The following is a 19,047-nucleotide window of genomic DNA, read 5'->3' on the forward strand; positions in this document are numbered from 1 at the left end:
GCCGGGGTGATGGCCCCACGCGTCACCTCACAGGTCAGAGGGGACAAATCTCGGCCCTCGGGCAAAAGCCGGGGAGTCCCCGCTTCTTACCGCTGACGCGTCCCCGAGGGCCAGCCGCCGAGGACAGGGGGAGGCCTGTTGATTCCTTCACTGGCTGTTCCAGCGTCTTGCCGGCCCTCCTGAGAGCCTCCATAAGGTCTGTTGAATAAACGGTTTAGAAAACAAATGAGTCCGGGGTGAAGAAAGAGCCTGTGATGGTAGCACAGCATTGAGAATGCACTGAATGCCACTGAACCATACACTTGAAAATGGTTAAAATGGTGAATTTTATTTTATGTTTATTTTACCACGTTAAAAAAAAACCCCACAAGTGAATGAGTGGCTAATTGTGCAAAGTGTAACCTTAAAGTTGAAAAAATTGGAGATTATTGGGCTTCCCTGGTGGCGCAGTGGTTGAGAGTCCGCCTGTCGATGCAGGGGACACGGGTTCGTGCCCCGGTCCGGGAAGATCCCACATGCCGCGGAGCGGCTGGGCACGTGAGCCATGGCCGCTGAGCCTGCGCGTCCCGAGCCTGTGCTCCGCAACGGGAGAGGCCACAGCAGTGAGAGGCCCGCGTACCGCAAAAAAAAAAAAAAAAAAAAATTGGAGATTATCTTTGTGACTTTGGGATAGGAAAGGATTTCCTAACGAGTCCACAAAAATCACAAGCCAAAGAGACACCAGCACGTTTCATAACATTGTAAAGGTCTTGCTGTAAACCAGCTGAAGATAAAAGCCACAACTCAGCCAGGAAATAGTTACAATGAGCATCATGGGAAAAGGACCAGCATCGTTCGATAATGTAAAGCAATTCGACACGGCTCTAAGAAAGCAAAACGACCCCAAATGGGGAAAGCTTACGCACAGGCAGCGCCCAAGAGAGGAAGCCCGCGGGGCAGGAAGAGACGAGAAGGTGCTTGGGCTTGCAGATCTATGGGAGACGCACCCAAGGAGATGTGGCATGAGAGGGGCTGGCAAGGTGGTGCTGGGGACCGGCCAGGACCCGGGGCGCGAGGCGAGCGCGGCCGCTCGGGAACCAGTGCGCAAACACCCAGTCGGTGAAGATGCACACGCCCTGTGGCCCAGGAACGACAGCCCTAGGGATACATCCCAGAGAAGCCCCGCAGCTGAGAAGACGCTTTATTGTGGAATTGTGAGAACTGGAGTGTCCAGCCAGGGTGCAGGTGGTAAGAGAAGTCAGCGGAGTCACGTCTGGAGCCCTGAGCTGTCGACTAGTAGCTGAGAAGGAGGTGCAGCCCCGGCTGCTGGCGGTGGGTAACAAGGCAGAGCTGGAGAACCACAGTGAATGGGGATTGTGTTTCGTGTTTAGAAGCACGGAAACAATCACAACCTAAGACCAAAGAAGAGAGGCACAGAGTTCCAGGGGGTGTCCTAAGGCTGCACTTTGGGTGGGGACTCGGACTCCTTCTAAGACATGAACAGATTTTGACAAGTAGATGCAGGAGGTGGTGAGACATCTCCTGAAAGTTGAAGCAACGGTAAATGACCCCAGCAGTAAATGGACGAAAGCAGATGGTGAGGGGAGCAGCACGAAGCTGGGGTCCGTCGGAGTCTCACTGTGGCAACTGCCGTCCTGCACAGGAAAGCAGACGGGCTGGACCCAGGAGGGGCTGTGACACCGAGACACCCACGGGTGTTTATGTAACTGGGAATGTACGTTTTAGGACGTGAGCTTTATTCTTTTCTTTTTTTTTTTTTTTGCAGTACGTGGGCCTCTCACTGTTGTGGCCTCTCCCGTTGCGGAGCACAGGCTCCGGACGTGCAGGCTCAGCGGCCACGGCTCACGGGCCCAGCCGCTCCGCGGCATGTGGGATCCTCCAGGACCGGGGCACCAACCCGCGCCCCCTGCATCGGCAGGCGGACCCCCAACCACTGCGCCACCAGGGAAGCCTGAGCTTTATTCTTTTGATCATGAAACTATGGCTTTTTATACTCGGTACTTTTAATTTTAATCTCCGGGCTTGAATTTTATTTTACGTTGGACGGTAAATCCCGACAGTAGGTTGTTAGACTGCTCACAGCGTTTACATGACTCGTTGTTTTAGATGCAGCTCCGCTGACAAGCTCTTTCACTTTAAGAATAAAATTAAAGAGAACTCACATCTCATCTGTCCTGCCGCGCTTCTGGCGGTGTCAGCATGTCTGTGGTCCACTCTCTTTCACAGGGTTTGTAATGTCAGCAAAAGGATTATTTCAGGCTGACACTTGGCACAGATGGTTCTCAGCCAAATGTGATTTTGAAGGGGAGGATTTGATCCCAATTATTCCATTCAGCTTTGTTGAAGGAGAGTGAGAAAAAAGAATTTACTCAGCTTCTGGTTCTGTAGTATTTTTATTTTAGATGCAACTGCAGTGACTGGTGGTGAGCTTTCAGCATGGACCGACATTTTGGCGACTTCGGAAAAAGAAACCTCGTTCGCACAATCCAGGGCTCTGGGAACGGCCGCCCCGCTTTCCTGCCGTGGCTGTGCTGTGCTGTTGACCCAACACAGATCCCTCTGTCCCCCGCTGGACAGCGGCCAGGCGGCCAAGGTCTGTGGAGCAGGACCACTCGGTGCGTGAGGCCAGCTCAGCCCTGGAAACCGCAGGGCAACAAAAAGCCTCTGTTCCTTCACGACAGGCTTTGCACAGCAAGGGTCCCGGCCTCTGCTCAGCCACGGGGATGGATTTGCAGATGGACCTGGCGGGAAAGCCCGCGGAGGGGGACAGGGTACCCGATTCTGGTTCAGTGGGGGGACTGGAGGAAGGGGACTCTGTCCCACGAATTTCTGCAGCACCTCCAAGTTCACGGGACCCTCACGACCACCTCTCCTTTCCTTCCTGAGGCGCTCGGTCCCGTGTTTAGTTTTCGGGGAGGGGGCACTGGCTCAGCCCCACAAACTCAGGATCAGGAACTTGGTTTGGGGGAGACCTCCATTCCTGCAGATTTTGTAGAATTGTTGTATTCAGTTCTCAATCCCTTTTTTATGTTTTTTGGCTTTGAAACCTTAGCTGTCTGGACGTTGCCTGGAAGGAAGTGGCGGGGGAGGATTCCCTGACCCCAAGGGGAAAGCATGTCTAGGGATGCCTGGACCTCAGCCAACACAGCCAAAGGGGCCGCTCTGGCCACCTGCCTCTCACCCCACCCAGAAGGGAGGGACCCGCCTCGCCCACACCCCACCCTGGACAGGTGAGACTGGCCGCAGGTGGTTAGTCACAGGCACATGACTGATGGGCCCATCCGGGGGGGCTGCAGAGGAAGCTTTGCAGTTCCCAGGGGGACGAGGCGGGCTTGTTTGGATAACTCTACAGCCTAGCAGGGACCTGAGGCGGACGCATCGGGCTGGGAGTTGGGGGGGCTGCAGCTGGTTCCCGATGGGGCTCGTGCTCTTTCAGGCCCTGGCACCTTAGAACATGGTGGGGCGGGGGGGGGGGGGCTTGCCCACCACCGTGTGATCTTTCTAGGCTGTCTTGCCGTCCAGTCGACACAGCACAGTTCCCAGGACGGGGCGGTGCTGCATCTCAGGGGCGGAACCTGCTGGGCCCCATTTTCAGAAATCAGCGGAGCAGAAAGAGAAGAGGGCGCGTTTCCTGCTTCTCCTCTGGGCACAGTCCTCAGAGCGACGCCGGCCCAGGCCCTGTGGGGCGGGACTTGCAGCTGGCGGTCAGCCAGGGGGTGGGGGTGGGGCTGAGGGCTTGTCCCTCCAGGCAGACCCGCTGCAGCCCGGGTGGGCTCCCCGCAAGGGGTGTTCCACCCGCCTAACCCCGTTCCTCCCCTCTCTCCAACCAAAGCTTCAGGGAAGTTCCTTTTACACCGTCCTGCCCCTCTGAGGCCTAGGTAGGCACAGGACGGCTCTGAGTGGTTTCCAGGTGTTTTCACCTGAGCACACCTGTCCGCCGTTGTGTCCTGGAGGTGGGTGTGTTTTGAACTTAGCCACGTGGGGCTGGGAGGAGAACGGGAGACTGTGGAGGCGGGTGGCTGATGCAGGGCCCACGTGCCAAACAGAGGTTCTGCAGAGCCAGCCCTGGAATGTGGGCGCGGGGCGGGTGGGGTCACCGCGGGTCCCTGATCAGGGCTGGGGACTTGCCCCTCGGTGTCCTGATCTGCAGAGTGATGGGATTGGTCCCCCCACCCTGACACCTTTGCAAATTCTAACTGGGCTTTTCAAGGCTAAACACCTTCATCTGAGGCTCACCCCGAAGGCGACACCCTGGGTCCTGGTGAGACACCCCGCGGAGCTCAGGCCCCCACGGCCGCTGGTTAACCCGACGGCTGCTCCTTTCTGACTGTGCTGCATGGCGCACACAGCGCATTTTCTGCAGGACGGTCCAGTGGGTGAGGCTTTCAGTTATAGAACAGGGTAATCTGGAAGCTGTCTTTTCTGTCAAAACAAGGATTATACAACCTCGCAGTGATGATTCCTCAGTTTCAGAGTTTCTTTTTTTTTAACTGAGTGCTGCTTTTCTGTGTCTAACCACGTCTGTACTGCCAGGCCCTCACCACTGCATATGGAAAGCATGCCTTTTGAAAAGTTTCTAACGGTTTTGATTACACACTGAGGGACAGGAGGGAGGGGTGGCCTCCCGGGACCCAGCAACATCGCTCCTTAGCTCACCAGGGAACCGGCTGGAGTGGACGGGCCCGTCTGCAGCGGGCTGGGTGGGAGGGCCAGGGGTATGTCCCGACGCGGTGGGAGCGCTGCTGGGAGGGTCACTGCGGGGCCGCAGTCGGGCAGGCCCCCACCCCGGCCCCGACTTCGGCAGAACCAGGTCCATCTCTGAATCCAGCCGCTCAGGGTGTTCCGTGCTGTGCTAAAATTTACTGAGCCACGGAATCTTAGGTTCCTTCCCGAAAATGGCTCTCAGGGGTTTCCCTGCATGAGGGTGTGTCAGGATGGGCCCTCCGTCTGCCAACAGTGGTAGCTTTCGGTTCCCACCAAATTTCGCCTGCTCCCAGGGTGAATTCCCGGCCCTTCTTGTCATTCTTCTTGAAGATGCCGTTTGTGACTCTGCTTGTGGAGAGCACAGGGCGGGCCTGGGCTTCGGGTGTTACGAAAACACCCGGGTTTTCGGGTGTGCCAGGATGGCCAGCGCCACAGCGGACGGGGCAGCGACTCCACCTGTGGTTTGTGATGCTGTGCAAACTGGCCGCCTTGCCTGACCTTTTCTCCATGGAATGAAGTCACCTGAGGGTCGCGTCCCTGCAAGTACACGGTCGGGTCCGGATGATTGAGGACCGTGTGGAATTCACGTGCAGGGGTGGGGCCTGGGCTGCAGGGTACCCCAGGCCGAGGGAAGGGGGTCATTTTACGTCCAAACCCTGACGCAGGTGTGGCGTCGCACCCTTCTCACAGGCCCAGGATGTCTTCAACAGACGAAGCTCTGGCTTTCAACCTGCCCCCCTCATGCCCCCTCCCCGCAGCTCAGGGCCGGCCCCTGGGACGTGGGAGCATGCTCCCAACGCAGCCAAGCTCAGGCTGACCGGGGCGGGGGGCGGGGTGTCACACGCAGGTGTGACCTGCTCAGGGAAGGCTGCCCGGAGGAAGAGGCCGCCGTGGGAGGCTGGGGGGACGAGGCTCCCGCAGGACTCAGGGCAGCACCTGGCAGGCAGGGGTCCGGGGCCCCGTCATCCCGTCCACAGCCAGGACCCTCCCAGGTCACATGTCGCAGGGGTGTGGGTGCAGGCCAGGGAAAGGCACCCACGGGCAGAGTGTGCGCGAGGTTTTACCAGAACGCGGCCTTGTCTGGCTCTTCTTGCGTTCGCTGTGGCCGTTGTCCGCCCACATCAGGATGAGCGGTCATCGCAGGGACAGCCTGGCCGCAAAGCGCAACAGCTCTGGGGCCAGCCCTGCACAGGCGTCTGTGGGTCTCCCGGGGCACCACTAGGGATAAGCAGGGTCCTGGCTGGCAGCAGGCGGCTGACCCCCACCAAAGATGGACGAAAGGGACCTTGAACAGTAGGGCCAGCGTCCAGGTGAGAGCAGGTGCAGGTGGGGGCCGGGCAGCATCACAGAGGCACGTGGGAAAGCCCTCACGTGCCGCAGGTTTGTGGCGCCCAGACCACCAAAGCCGAGGCTTCTGTGCCTGCCGTCCGCACCGGGCCCTCAGCAGAGGGGTCTCGGTCTCCTGGGACCCTCCCAAGGCGTCTGTGCCCCTTGGAGTTGAGAGGCAGTGCGATGCTCCCCGCTGGGGGGTTGGGGTCATTTCTGGACAAAGTCCCTAGAATCAGTGCTTTTGCAACTCCTTTCCTGGAGGAAGCCCACAGGCTCCCTCGGGGAACCCAAAGCCGCTCAGGGGACGCTGCCCGGGCCCCTGCTATGTGTCACTGTGACCTTTCAGCTCGGGAGGGTCTGCGGGGCTGAGGGGGAGGGGCCGTCCTTCCCCCTCCCCTGCCGGAATGTCTGCGCTGCAAACAGGAACTTCGCCTTCTGGGGTCAGCTGACTCCTGGAAACGGCAGCACCGGGCCACGCAGTGCTGACCAAGGCCAGGATGTGGACGCGTCCGGTGTGAGGGGGCGGCTGGGGCGTGGGCAGGAGGCCGCCTTGTGGCCTTGAGACACCGTCCCCCCGACTCCAGTCCTACCCTTGGGGCGGAGACGTCGCCCCTTCAGCCACTGGACCTGTTCTGCTGGGAGGGCAGAGCCCCAGGTGACCCCGCCCAGGCTGGCTGTCCTGCCTGGTTGGAGAACCACATGTAAGACCCCGGGCCTTGCGCTGGGACTGCACTGAGTAGGGCTTTCGATGAACTGGGCGGACCCTGAGCAGCGGAGTCTGGGGGCCCTGCCGGGGGCCCTGACGTGGTTCCCAGACCTGTTTGTGACGGGCGCTGCCCCCCGCCCTGCCACCGGGAAAGTTCCTGAAAGTTTACGCCCCTCCATCCAGGAGCACCGCCGCTTCTCTGTAACCAGGATTATCAACCCTCGAACGTAGAGGAGAGTCTGGACCGCGGGTCTTTCGTTCTGCTGGCTCTTTGACTTCCGACTTCCTTGGCTCGACCACCGGTTCCTGGCCATCGAGCACGTGCAAAGCCAGTGTCCAGCGCTTTCTTCCCTGGAGCTCAGGCCAGCAGCCCTGCCCCTAGTCCTGTCGCTCTGGCCAGATGCTGTCTTTGTCTGGTCTTTTCCCCTCCTCCTTCAGATGCTCGGCTTGGTCTGCAGGTCCAGGCTTGGCGTCCAGGACACACAGGCCCACGAGGACCGCCTGCATCCCCAGACAGAGCACGCACAGCTCCTGCTGTCCACCCAGGGCCTGGCGACCTCCTGGCATCGGCACATTGAGGTGGGTCTGCCCCCATGGAAACCGGCACCCTCGCCAAGTGGCGGACACCTCCATCCAGGAGCCCTTCCTGATTTCCCCCACTCCTGGAAGCCTCTGGGGCGAGGGGAGCTGCCATCTCTCCACCCTCTCTGCCCAGCGCCCTCCCTCCTGGAGAGGCAGACCCTCTAGGAGTGAGTCTAAGCATTGTAGTTCCTTGTCCAGGGCCACAGCCAGGTCACAAGGGCACAAGGAATGTCATCACACCCACCCTGTCCACAGGGGGCTGATTCACTCTTGTTCCCAACGGCTGGGGTGCTGGTCTGAGGACCCCACAGTTCTCTGCCTTTGAGCTTTTTAGGAAGCCCGTGCTGTCTGGGGGTGGACGTCCCTCTGGCCACCTCTACTCAAGTGCAACAGGGAAGGGGGACACCCAGAGCAGACCCAGTCCCTCCGGCTGCATCCGAGCCAGCTGTCTCTGAGTCATCGGCCTACGGGTGACCCACCGTCCCCTAAGCTCAGGTCGGCAACTTCCCTCCCAGCAGAAGACAAACGTGAAATACCGTACGTCAAAATTTGGAGAAGTAATTTCTGAGACAAGATTGAGCTTTTAAAGATTATAGTTTGGAGAACTCAGGTGCATCTAGTATTTTAACCGTTTCAGATTGCGGTGTTTTATTCTACCTGTGAAATACCATCAGTGCTCCACTTTCATTGTTATTTTAACCAGGAGCTTCATCTATGTGAAATAAAATTCATATTTTATGGCAAGACTGGAAAAATTTAAACATAAGAAATTTACTCTGCCCTTTGACCTCCCCTCTCCCCCAACTGCGCATCTTGTATCTGCATTAGGGATGACCACAACTCCCCACTGGCAGACACACCTGCTTGTCCGCGAGGAGCGACATCCTCCCAGCACCAGCAAGACAGCCCCTTAAAGAAAACATTCCTTCTTGATCTTTTAAGGGGCCACAATGACACTTAGCTCTAGACCGTGTAAACTGTCAATAATACGTCATTTAATGTACAGCCCTCTGTCTCAAAAAACTTAAACAACTGTGCCTGGGCTTCTAATGGGTGGAACAATTTTGGAGCTTTCTGAGAGGCTGTTCTTGGGTTAGAAGCCTCAGTTTGGCTCGAGTAAAATTTTTCATTTCTCTCTTAGGTCGCCTGATTAATTTTTTTTGTCGCCATCTATAGCATAATAATAACAACCATAGTGATGGTAAAACAACGAACAGTGTTGGAGTTTGCAAAGTGTTGTGTAAATTACCTCGGAGACCCAGCAGAGGCGGATGCGGGTTATCAGCTGTTTCACAGGTGGGGGCGCCTGACTCACAGGAGAGAAAACCTCCCAATGGCTTGGAGCTGAGGCTTCAGTGGGCATTGCATGGTGCTCAGGGGTGGCTGTGGCCTGGCCCATCTCCTGGTCTCTTTGTCTGTCTCAGAAATATTCCTTGAGCCAACTTTCCCCATAAGGTGAATTACAGAATCAGAATAGTGCTTGGAATATCTCAGCCTTTGAAGAAATTCCTAAAAGGGGAAAGTTTTATCTGAATTCCCCTAAAACATGTAGATGTTAGAGATAAGACTTTAAGACAATCTCTAGCAAATTAAGGTTAAAAGTTCTGTGAAAGAATAACGATTCTCCAGGAAGCAATCATGCCTGGAACATACCTCACAAGGTCTGGCAGGTGCCATCTTTTTTTTTTTTTGGCCTCACGGTAAGCGGGATGTTAGTTCTTCGACCAGGGACTGAACCATGCCTCCTGCAGTGGAAGCGCAGAGTCCTGACCACTGGACCGCCAGGGAATTACCAAAAGATTTTTTTTTAGTCGCCATCCTTAAGGAAAAAGGGGATCTCCTCAGTAGGCGGGATTCCCATGCTGCTGTAGCTGTTCCCAGCAGAGCCCTGTTTGGGCCTCTCTAGCTTTCGCTGTAGTGACAGTGCAATTCTGAAGGTGGGTTGAAGGCATGGCTTTCCCCAGCACCCACAGGCTGCTGTGCCCCATCTCTGCTGCTCCCTTCGATGAGGCAAGGCAGTGTGTGGACTCATGGCCGTCTCACCGCCCGTTATTGGGTGGCCCTTCGGCCTAAAGGTGACAGACTGTGTGCCAAGCCCCACGTCCCCTCGTCTCTAGCTGGCAGGGCCATGGAGGCCGGAGTGAGATTTCATCCTCAAAAGGCCTCTTGGGGTTCATGGTCAGGCAGTAACTATTTACAGAATACCCACGGGACACCAGGCGCTGGGCTGGTTCCAGCAGGTGTGCTCCTGGCTGTGTCACTGCAGCCCTTGGAAGAGGGTGTCTGCTCCAGGACCTGCCCGGTGGGCCCGCTGCCGACCCCTTGTCCCCCTCCTGGCTGCCTTTGTGCTAAGCGATGCTCACCCCCCCACACCCCAAGAGGCGTATACTGGACATCAGGGGAGCCCCAGGCTTAGGACGGTCCCGGAGGAGAGAGGAATAAAGGCCAGGCAACCACCCCGGTCCTCACCGTCCTGGTTCTGTGCTCTCAAATACACTTGCTCACTGAAGTCCGTCTGGGGCTCCAGATCCACGCTCGTGGACAAGCCAGCGTGGCCCCGCCTCGTGGTGCCAGCCCCGGCCCGAGAGGCGACACTGCTTCCTGTGTCAGCTCCGCTGTGACACGTGGCTTTCTAGAGGTCTATGAAAAGTTGTCATTTTTGCATTTTTGTGTTTTTTTTTTTTTTTTTTTGGTGATTTTGCTGCTTAAAATGCCCCCAAGCCCAGTGCGGAAAGACTGTGCTTTGGTAGAAAGGGCCTGGGAGAGAAGCTTTGTCAGGGCCGGAGTTATGTGCTCTTGGCTGAAGGTCTGTGTCAATGCAGCAAAGTAGATATCCGGTAAGCTGTCCCTCAGCAGAAGCACACACGAGACAGGGTTAGGTACTGACCCATTGAGGGAAATGGGACCTGGGGCCCATGGGAGCCCAGCCCTGTGTCCCCAGGAGCAAAGGCTCAGGACTCGCCAACTCAGTGTTTGGGTGTCTCTGTAGAACAGTTACCGCATATGGAGAACCAGCTGTACTCTATTGGAAGGAAAGAATGATTTTTTAAAAAGAAACAATGTTTCCTTCAACTGTAAACCCGCTGGGATGATTAAGTTGAGCATCCCTTTCTAAAGAAGAGAAAACACGAATCTTCCTTAGCCGGCTGCGCCTGGGTATGACCTGGGTCTCCCATGCGGTGTCGGGAGCCCCTCTGATGTGACAAGCAGGCCACCACCCCCCCCGGCGACTTGCATTTCATTCTGAAAGCTCTGCTTCCCCGTGACATATTTGCGGCTGCTCCTTTTTCCTGACAGCCCTGAGGCTCAGAGTCACCTGATTCTGCATTACACACCAGTGCGTTGCCAAACCAGGGAGGGGGAGACGGTGAGATGGTGGATGGTGGTCCACAGCGGAGAAGCCTGGGCAGGGAGAAGCCATCAGGAGACCGGCGTGAGAGTCCCTCAAATCACTCCCCAGAAAGCCGCATCAGATTGGTGCAAGTAGGTACCCGGAGGGGAAGAACCAGAGGGTGCCGGCTGGGACCTTGGAAACGCAGGGCGGCTCCATCCCACTGGGTCATCACAGTGGCCCCTGGAGGCATCTCCAGCTTCTGCTCCTGCAGCCCAGCAGCATGTTGTCCATACAGAAGCCAGAACTACCTGTGAGATGTCACTCTGTGTGACAGCTGAGTTTATGGGTCAACTGGACCACTGAGTGTCTAGATACTTGGTCAGACTTTATTCTGGGTGCTTCTGGATGAGAATAGCCTTTGATTCCATGCACTCAGTAAAGCAGATGGCTCTCCCCAGGGTGGGCCTCTTCCACTCAGCCAAGGGCTGTACCTGGACTACCCACCTGGCTCGTACTTACTTTTTCCCTTCCTGTTTTTCTTGCCGACCAAGACGTTCATTCCAGGATGGCAGGGACATGGTGTGTACCTAGAATAGTGCCCGGCTCAGAGTAAGGAAAGCCACACCTGTAGAATAGTTTTATTGGAGATAAAGAATGGTTCAGACAGGCCAGCTGTGTGTGACTGACGACCATTGTGAGTGACACTAAAACTTCACTCTTGGGGGGTGACTGGGGACCTGGTTTTAATGATTGAAGAATCTGAATTAGAGGTTCTCTCTAAAGGAACACAGGTGAATTTCATCACATTAAAGAACAGATGGCAAACAAATCAGTCACTAAGTGCTTCCAAAAAGAATTCCTGCCAGTAGGTGATGGATAAATAAACTGTGGTCCATCCAGACAATGGAGTATTATTCAGTGCTGAAAAGAAATGAGCTATCTACTCTCATCATTTTTTCAAGTAATAATATTTGGATATGCAAGATTGCTCATTTTTTCTTCCACGGTAATATTTTGTTAATATATTATGATTTGTCCAATATTAAAAAGAAAAGAGCTATCAATCCATGAAAAGACATGGACAAACCTTAAATGCATGTTATTAAGTGAGAAAAGCCAATCAGAGAAAGCTACAGAATGTATGATTCCAACTCTATGACATTCTGGAAAATACAAAATAGGCAGACAGTAAAAAGATCAGTGGTTGCCAGGCTTTGGTGGGAGGGATAAACAGGTGGAGCACAGGGGATTTTCAGGGCAGGGAAACTAGTCTGTATGGTTTTATAATTCTGGATACATGTCATTATACATTCGTCTAAACCCATAGAATGTACAGCACCAAGGCTGAACCACAGTGTGAACTATGGACTTCAGTTAATCATAATGTATTAGCGTTGGCTCATCAAGTGTAACAAATGTACCACATCAATGCAAGATATTAGACATAAGGAAAACTGCAGGTCAGGGGAGAGGAGGTGCATGAGAACTCTCTGTACTTGCTGTTCAATTTTTCTGCAAACTTAAAAATGTTCTAGGGGCTTCCCTGGTGGCGCAGTGGTTGAGAGTCTGCCTGCCGATGCAGGGGACACAGGTTCGTGCCCTGGTCCGGGAAGATCCCACATGCCACGGAGCGGCTGGGCCTGTGAGCCATGGTCACTGAGCCTGTGCGTCCGGAGCCTGTGCTCCACAACGGGAGAGGCCACAACAGTGAGAGGCCCACGTACAGCAAAAAAAAAAAAAAAAAAAAAAATGTTCTAAAACATAAAGTCTATGAATTATTTAAAAATCTGTTGTCTTTTTATATAGTAGCAAAAACAATTTTAAAAAGTTTTTAAATATTTAGAACTGCACTAAAAAATCAAGAAAAAATCTAATCAAATATGCTCAAAACCTTTTACAAAATATCTACACAATATTATTCAGAAAAAAGTGTTGAATCCTAAAGAATACAGAGATGTACCATGTTCATGAATGTCTCATATTTGAAGATGTTAATTCCCTCCAAGGTGATTTATAGATTCACCATAATCTGATCAAGATCTCAGCAGATTGTGTATGTGTGTGTGGACATTGAAAACACATTTCTGAAAAATATATTGAAATACCAAGAGTCCGTAATAGACATAATCTTGAGGAAGAACAAAGTTGCAGAACTACCGCTCTTGGATGGGAGACTTATTTTAAAGTTCCATGGACATCCCTGGTGGTGTAGTGGTTAAGAATCCACCTGCCAATGCAGGGGACATGGGTTCAGTCCCTGGTCCAGGAAGATCCCACATCCTGCGGAGCAACTAAGCCTGAGAGCCACAACTACTGAGCCCACGCACCACAACTACTGAAGCCTGCATGCCTAGAGCCTGTGCTCCACAACAAGAAAAGCCCAGTTACTGCAACAAAGAGTAGCCCCCACTCGCCACAACTAGAGAAAGCCTATGTGCAGCAATGAACACCCAACGCAGCCAAAAATAAATAAACAGATAAATAAAAATAATTAAAGTTACTGTCAGTAACACAGTGTGGGACTCTAGAAAGAAAAAGAGACCGACAGGACAAATAGGGCCTCCAGAAACAAACACACATGGGGACATTTCACTTACACCAAAATTCAGAATTTCTTCCCCACACCAGGATGGCTAAAATGAAACAGACAGAAATGTCAGTGATGGCATCAGGGTGGAGCAGCTAGAGCTGGAGGCACGTGGGATGCCACTGAAGTTGCATGTGGGAACACGCGATGCCACGCCCAGCAGGTACCCAACAAAAACGTGTACACTACGTTCACCAAAACACACGAGTGTGAACGTTCACGGCCCCAAACTGGGCACAACTCCACTGCCCGTAAACAACACAGCGGACGAATAAATGGTGGGGGGGTGGTGAGCACAGCAGAATCCAGCAAGCAAGGATGATAAGTGAACCGCAAACACACTCAACACTGGGGCGGATCTCGGGGGTGCGGTTGTCGGAAGCCAGACAAGAGCCTGCATCCTGCTCCTGCTGAGGGCGCGGATTTCAAAACTGGGCATCGCTGTCCAGTGCCTCAGGGTGGGGACGGGGTCCCTGAAAGGCTGGGCGGTGGCTGGACAGTGGGGACTGTGAGTGTGCTGGTGTCGAGTTCTGGGTGTGCCACGTGATGTGTGCAATTATACAGTATTCTGCTTGACGGTCACACGTCATAAAAGTTTTCTAAAAAAGATAGCAATGCTATATAAACAGTTGCACGTAAATGCACTCATACCACCTAAACAGGCATTTCAAAACCAGCCATTACTTTAAACCACCGTGCTTTCAAAGGGCTCTCGGTGAAAGCAAGGCTGTTCCAATGGATTTCCTTATTTGCTAAGCACTGAATCAACATTTTCTCTTGGCTCGGACGGGCTCCCCACGTGTCAAGGTCAGACGGGTTGATGAGGTTGCGGCTGGCAGACACCTTCTCCCACGCGACACCCGGGACAGTGTTTGCCCCCAGGGAGCAGGCGAGGGTGTGAGGCCTGGCCCAGGGCAGCCTCTGGGAATTTTGGTCGCTTCACCGGCATTTTCTTCAGAGCACAAATCACCGAGAGTTCCTAAAAAACTTCCTCTTTTTAAAAAAAATCCGATGCTTGATTTTTAAAAAACTTCTTATTTTTAAACACTCCTCTCCTTCTCTGGGCTTCTTGCTCCTACAGACTCAGCTGTGACACAAGGATTGAATAGCGTCCCCAGGTCGCATGGCCCTGGGGAGGGACTCCAGGCCAGGCGGGCAAAATACGCAGGGAGAACGTCTCCCCTGATTTTCAGCTTTCGGTTATAACTAGACACTCGGGGCGGGCTCGCAGGACAAACTGGCGTGCATGTGGTCCTGTCCAGGTGATACAGACCCATGTCCAGCTGCCATGCCTCGTGAGGGGGCGGAGAACGTCCTGCCGACATCCTGGCCAGAGAGAAAGGAGGAGTCGAGCTGTAAACACACAGTACAGTTGTTTCGGCGACGGTTTAGTGAAACAGCTGACGTGCGCACTGCCCAGTGAGGGCAAACATGCGTCTCTCAGAAGCCTGGCTGGAGAGCCACCTGAGACCACGGGGCGCCCTCCAGTGAGCACTTGCTTCAGCTGCCCCCTGGAGGTTTGGGCACTTTCGGTCACTGTGAGCAATCTTCACCCTCGAAACCCACACTTGCCTCTGCGCTGGCCCCGATTTACCACCAGACGTGGTCTTCGGTCCACGGAACAGACGGTCCGGGCTTCGGCCACCAACTCAGTGTCAGACCCGCTCCTGCTGAATCCCAGGGTCATGGGCCCTGCTGGTGATGGTGGTAACAAGCTGGCCCAGCCCTGGACAGCTGCAGGCCAGGCCTCAGGCCCGGGTCCCACCGTCAGGGCTCTTTCTGGCCCTGAACTCCCTTATAAGTCAACAACCCATCAGTGATTTGCTCTGTTCAGCAGATGAACCTGTTTGAATTTGTGAACTCTCTCATGTAGATTTAACAAAATTATCAAGTTGTCCTGCCTTGAAATACACATGGGAACACAGAAGGGGACCAGCCTTCTTTCTGCTTCAATGAGGAGATAAATACTTGGCACTGATGTTCAGTGCTGGCCCAGGAATGAGTGATGAAAACAAAAGAAGCTTTCTTAGGGCTTCAGATTTTCTCAGATCAGGAGGCTGAAACCCACACGTCTACTTCCACCCTCCGCATGGAAGGTGACTGGGGCGCTGCCCTGGGGCACTCTGATCTGAGGCTCACCCACCAGAGCTGGGAGGGGATGACCCTGTGTGTGATCTCCACAGAGCCATGTGGGTGGGAGCAGCCCCACATCTTGGTTCCTTCCCACCTGGGTTGACACGACCTTGTCCATCCGCTGATCCCACGTGGGGCCCTGTTTCAGAGGCAGCACCCAACATCCTCATGACCCTTTAAAATGAAACCCCCCCAATGCCCGTCACTCCACTGACCATGTGGCCAAACACAGGCCTCAGCTTGACGGATGTGCAACCGGGTCATCAACTCCTGTCCAGCCAACGCCGTCACCTAATTGACCTTGGCCATGTGGACCACGGTCAGCCTGGCTGTCTCCAGAGGGGCTATTTTCAGGGATGGTTCAACGTGGGACATTTCGAGGATAACAGAGGAAAGTGGCGGCGGGGGGGGGGGCACCTGAGGACGGGGGGCGGTGTCTACGTTAAACATGTAATTCAAGGTGCTAACAAATCCACACTCCCGCCAGCAGTGAGGGTAGAGCCTGCAGTGGTGAGGATTTGCCTCAGTGGCTGTGGACAGAAAATCGGAAAGAGCTGGGACTTAAAGGCAAAATTCGGGGGGACGGTTCTGGTGTGGTTGCCTGCTGGCTCGTGGTCAGGTGGGGACCTGCTCCCTTCGCTTTGTGGCTCTGTCATCCTCAACCAGTGAGTCTACTTTGAGTTCAAGCTCCAGCCCTCATGTCCTCCTGGAAACCAGCCGATAAGAAGGAAGATGTGCACATGTACCCCACGCCCCCACTAGCCTGGGGATGCACAGCGTCCCCTCCGCTCGTGAGCCACGGCTGGCCACGTGGCTGCACAGGTGCAGGGAAGCTGGGAGATGAAATTTTCCTGGAAGCTGTGTCCCAGCTCAGTGTCGGGGACTCTTACAGGGAACAAAGAGGGATGCATGTTGCTGGATGTCTGGGGTCGGCCACAGACCCGTCCCCTCCTCCCCCCAAGAAAAGACCCAACCGTAAATGATTGCAGCCTGAGCTGTGGAAATTGTTTCAATTTGCGTTGTGTTATTTACTAGAGAGTTTATTTTCTCAGTCCTCACTGGCCATCGGGATTTCCTCTTCTGAGGTTGTCTGCTTCTGACTTGTCTTCCTGTTGAGTGTCTGTTCCGTGTGGATTTTCCGAGTTCTTTACAGATGCCGGATCATGACTCTGACCGTTGTTACGTCCTCAGTTGTCCTGCTCTGTGTACTTACTGTCTTTCAACTTAGAAGTTTCAAATTTTGAGGTGGTCAAATGTATCAGTCATCTTATTGGTTATGCATTTTGTTTTTACTCTGGTATAAGAAGGTCCTAATTCTCAAAGGTTATATACGCACTGTTTTGCATTTGCTTCTGATACATTTGTAGTTTTCCCTTGTTTAGGTCTTAAAGTATTTGGCGTTTGTCTTTGGGATACAATTTTTTTTTCTCCAGATGAACAGTCATTTGTCCAAATAGGATTTATTGAACACTTCCTCTTTTCTCCATGGATTAGGAAGCCACATATACCACATAGTACATTCTTATACGTACACAGATCTTCTTCCTGGATTTTTTTGACTAGGCCTGGCCTGACACTGCCGTTTCATAATATTCCTTCTTTCTCCATGGGGGACATTCCCTATCCCTCCCATGTTTTTGCTTTTATCAAGTATTTCTTGATCATTTTGTAGGGTTATTCTTCTATGTGAATTTTAGAGGCCTGATTCTGTTGAAATTTTGATTAGAATCACAATGAATTTACAGAATTGACACGTTACAAAACTGCATATTTCCATTCATGTACGTGGTATGGCTCTCCAGTTAGTTAAGTATTTCCATGTTATGGAACTTAATCATTCTGTCCTGTTTCACTAATATACAGGAAAAAAAATACATGAACTGAAATAAAAGAGCAATTCACATTTTACAAATGGAGGGTGGAAGGGAATTTGATAGAAGGTGAGAGATAACAGCTGCTTCCTTTGGAGAAGGAGAATGTCATGGGTGCCCTCAACGCTGTTTATGGTCACTTGTTCTTCATGACCTGGGATTGGCCGGGTCTCGGGTTCCTGACGCATCCGTGTCACAAGGTTCCTTCTACTTCCAAGGCCTCGGTGGCAATGCCCAGAGATGAAGAGAAAGAAGGTGTGTTTTAAGGATCTCATAAAATAAAAGTGATGCTCGAAACGTGTGACATAGGAACCACGGGTGAGAACTCATGTTTCAAAGATTAACTCTCCTTGCCCGTGGATTTCCTCTCATCTCCGTGGGAGCCTGGAGCTAGAACCAGTGTTGTCATGTTGGCTTTCTTGCATCTGATTCCCTTCCTGCATTTGGGGAGCCTGGCCCTGGGGACTCATGGTGCAGGCGACCCCTCAGAAACTAGGACGGCACATCCTGGTGGCCCCGAGGCTCCTGGGCCCTATCCCTCAGGACCCCTCCCTTCAGATTCCTGTGGTCAGTGGTCAGCAGACATGAATCAGGTAGAGGATGAAGCCCTGACAGCCAGGAGAGAGGCTGGTGGTGGTGGGTCAGCTCCCCAAGGCCTCTCTCTCTAGACACTTGCCCGCTGCAGGGCTGGGGCCCCACAGTGAGGGGCCCCGGAGTCTCCATATCCTTGGGCTTTTATTCCTTACACTTGAGGGATGCTGCGTTACCACAATGTAGCCCTCACCTGTGCCCTGCAGTGTCGCCTGCGGGCGGGACTCCACAGGCACGCGGTCGGGGAGCCCCAACCTGGGCCTCCCGTCATGCAGGTCCCACACGGCCCAGGGTTTCCTGGGAGTCAGGCCCCTCAGTCCAGCACACACAGGTGCGAATCAGGTGGGAGAAGGATACACTCCAGGGAGGGTGGTCAGGTCACTGGGGGCTCCCGGACCGCCACCTCGGCTGGTTTCTGGCCTCCTGCCTAGGTGCCCATGTTCTGGACCTCGCTCTCCAGCCTCCCCTGAAAATCGGAGGCCACCTGGTGTCCTCCCAGTGACTGCGGTGCTTCTGACGTTGGGCAGGGCTGTCTTTCACGGTTCACAGCCGGGAACCGCCAGCCCGATCACGTCTACATCCTGATCCTAGAATCTGGGAATGTGACCTTTCTTCAAATACGAGAAATGTGACGCAGCAGATGTGACCAAGTTAAAGATGTTGCGAGGAGGAGATTATCCCGGATTAACCGGTTGGCCCTAAATGCATTGCAGGTGTCCTGAGGAGGGGGGAGGAGGGCATTCGAGACACATGGCGGGGGGCACGTGAAGACGGAGGCAGGGGTTGGAGCGACGGCCCCAGAAGCAGACTAGGCGGGAGCCTCCAGAGGGAGCGGGGCCTCCACGTCGGACTCTGGCCTCCAGAGCAGGGGCAGGATATGTTTCTGCTGCTCCAAGCCACCCGTGTGCGGTGATTGGTGGTGCAGCCCCAGGACATGCAGACCCTCACTCTCTGGGCAGCCTGTCCGGCACCGGGAAGGTGACCGCTCAGGACAGCCGGCCACCTCCTCCGGGCAGAGTGAGCCCCGCGGTCCTGCCCTCCGTCGGCTTGGGGCCTTAACTGCAGCTACGCGGGGACGTGTGGGCCCACCCGCTGAGGCCCTCGGCCCACAAAGCTGCTGCAGGAAGCAGCAGCCCTGCCCCACCCTCACCCCGGCCATGCCGCCCCCAGCCCCTCTGATCCCTTTGCTCTGGGCCTGGGAGACCCCCGC

This window comes from Monodon monoceros, unplaced genomic scaffold, assembly GCF_005190385.1.
Source record: "Monodon monoceros isolate NGI ecotype Baffin Bay Population unplaced genomic scaffold, NGI_Narwhal_1 Super_Scaffold_12, whole genome shotgun sequence".
Lineage (NCBI taxonomy): Eukaryota > Metazoa > Chordata > Mammalia > Artiodactyla > Monodontidae > Monodon > Monodon monoceros.